The following is a 2,764-nucleotide window of genomic DNA, read 5'->3' on the forward strand; positions in this document are numbered from 1 at the left end:
TATCAAACGAAATAGGAGGGAAATCTAAAACAAACTTTTTTTTCCTTTAATAAGTGTCATATACCCCAAGGTGTACTAAGGTCTCTTTGTTCTGCAATGGCTATGCATGTATGTAAGTACCTGCGTGTATTAGATATATAACTCCAGATTCAACTATATAGATAATATGCGCATGAAGTTGTCCTTCCTCCCCAAAGATGATCTCTACCATCTCCTGGGGTCACTGTAGGACCAGGAATATAACATGGAGGGAGCCTATCTCCTTACCCAGAATCACCTTGGATTGTGGATGTCAGCTTGGGACCTCTTTTCATCCCATCTAGTCAGCTCTGGCAACCTTTGGATGGTTCCTTATTCTCCTCCTCAGACACAGAAGAGCAGGAAGCAGATGTCTGCCACTTATGAGCACTGCATTAAGGATCTCCCCATACAAGCCAACACCCCTGCCTTATCATGGCATTGAGGCTGGGGAACTTTGGTTCTGGGGAGATGTACAAACCCAAAACCTTCAGGAGGGTCTGGAGAGAGTCAGGAGAACTGGACAGGAGGAGAGGCAGGGGATGCTGAACCCTGACCCACGGTCCTCAAGACATGTGGGGCAAGACATGTCCCTCCCATTCTCCCTAGGGTTGACTGCTGCCCCTGACATCTCCTACCCCACTCTTTGTGCCTTGTATCCTGAACCTTTCCCTGGATCTAGCTTCTTAGACTTGCTCACAAGATGATGCCCATTGGGATCACAGGGATTTAGCCATCCTGCCATATTGGAAGCTCAGAATCCCGTTGGACTCTTCTTCAGAAAGGTCTACCCAATTTTGCCTTCAGGAAGTCCAAGGGGGAAGACTCAGCCCTTGTCCTCCTCTCCACAAGTGCTTTAGAAGTGTTTGGCTTTCTCTGTCACGTGCAGGCTCAGCCTCCCTGGAGAACAGATGTCTGTCACCATCCAGGCCGGGCCAGACCATGTTGGGCTTCAGGCTTGGTCATATCTTCAGGGTAGACAACCCTCCTGCATGCTCACTGGGTAGACTACTTTACAATGCCAAAGTCCCTCTTTCCCCCTATCTTGTATCTCCAAAAAAAACCAAGCCATATGGGGTAGAAGGCATGAGAACAAACCTAGGCGCCCAGACTCCCTGCCGTGAAGCCCCATACTTCCGAAGAAATCCAAACCAGAAACAAGAACTCATTGTTATTCAATACTTTGGCTCCCCAAGCCCACTTGGGTTCCCTAGTGAGTGGCATTGTACTGATATATATATATAAATATATATATATATAATATATACATGAGATATACTGATGGAATAATGTAAGCTAATCAAGTTTAAGAAAAGGAAAAAAAAGACAGGTAAATTGACAAGAAATATTTATTTTTTTCCATATTGTTTTATCACCTCCCTATGGGTATATACTGTGTCCCACCCCTTCCTGTATGAACTCTTGTATGTATAACTAAAGCCTGAGAGATAAGAGACCTTATATTTGAATTATTCTTGAACCACCTCCCGCCAATCTTGTCCTTCACTATATTCATGAGGTGGAGGGGGTGGGGAAGTTAAGTGGGTTCATCCCAGGGTAAGGTTGTGTACATCCATTCCCTTCATCATTTAATCCCTTAAGTGTCCCTTTAAGCCCAAGGCTCAGCAGCTCCTACAGCACCCTAGATGTGAGGAGCTGAACCCCATTGCCAAAGACCCTTTGCGTGTGTGCATGCACGGAGGTGGAGCTTTCAGAATGTATGTGGAGGATATGGATGGTGTGTGTATCATTACTTGTGTATCTTTTCATATTTTTCCCCTCCAAAATACTGTAAGTGCGTGGCAATGCTGTATCAGGGAGATGGAAATGAGAATGGTTTGTGGAAGGTAGGGAGCAGGGATGAACCACCCTCGCCATCATCTGCTCCCTATTCGTAAGTAAGACCATGAGTCTTTGTGACTGAAGTTGCTCAGAAGTCCCCTTCCTTTTGAGAATTTCAAGCTAGACACCTGAATTTTTTAAACCTTTTCCTTACTTCCCCATCAACCCTAGTTCTGTGCCCAAATAGGGAAAGACATATATTTTGCTCTTTGTCAAGTCAAGAGTTTTCCACCTTCATTTTACCACGGCTCAACCTGAAGAATTCTGGGCTCCTGGTCTGGATCCTTCATCACTGCTTCATATCAGATGAATTGCCAGACCCCCTCATCACCCAGCTCCAGGTCCTCTGGCTAAGATCTGGGATCAGCCTTCACATTCACTTCTCTCACCTTGTGCCCACTGGCTGTCTTATTTCCTAGTCTTGTTTCAGGCCAACCCTGATGACCCTATTTTTGAAGGGACTCTGTTTAAAGTTTGAAAGCAAACTGTCCCCTCATACCACCCAAGATCACTATAAGAAGAACCAGCTTTCTGGAACTTAATGTTCCTAATCTGTACATGTTTAGAGGTACCTGGAGTTACTGGTTTTGACTTTCCAGGGGATCTAATGGGGGAAGAGAATTGTGTTCAAATCTTGGAGTGGGCACCATCTTTGGGTAAGATGCTGGTAGAAAGAGACCATGTGGAATTAGGTGTCAGAGATTGTATCTCACAGGTAGGCATGAACACACACACACACATACACACACAGAGACACACAGCACTGCAATATATTCTTGCCAAAGATTTCCTTTAAAAAGAAAGCACTTTTAATTTTTTTTTGTAAATGACTGTATCTTTCTCATACCTTCTTCTTCCCTCTCCCAACCCACTTTGCTGTTGATTTATGTTGTATGTTGTTGAT

Source organism: Vombatus ursinus, unplaced genomic scaffold (assembly GCF_900497805.2).
Source record: "Vombatus ursinus unplaced genomic scaffold, bare-nosed wombat genome assembly UNPS02014802.1, whole genome shotgun sequence".
Lineage (NCBI taxonomy): Eukaryota > Metazoa > Chordata > Mammalia > Diprotodontia > Vombatidae > Vombatus > Vombatus ursinus.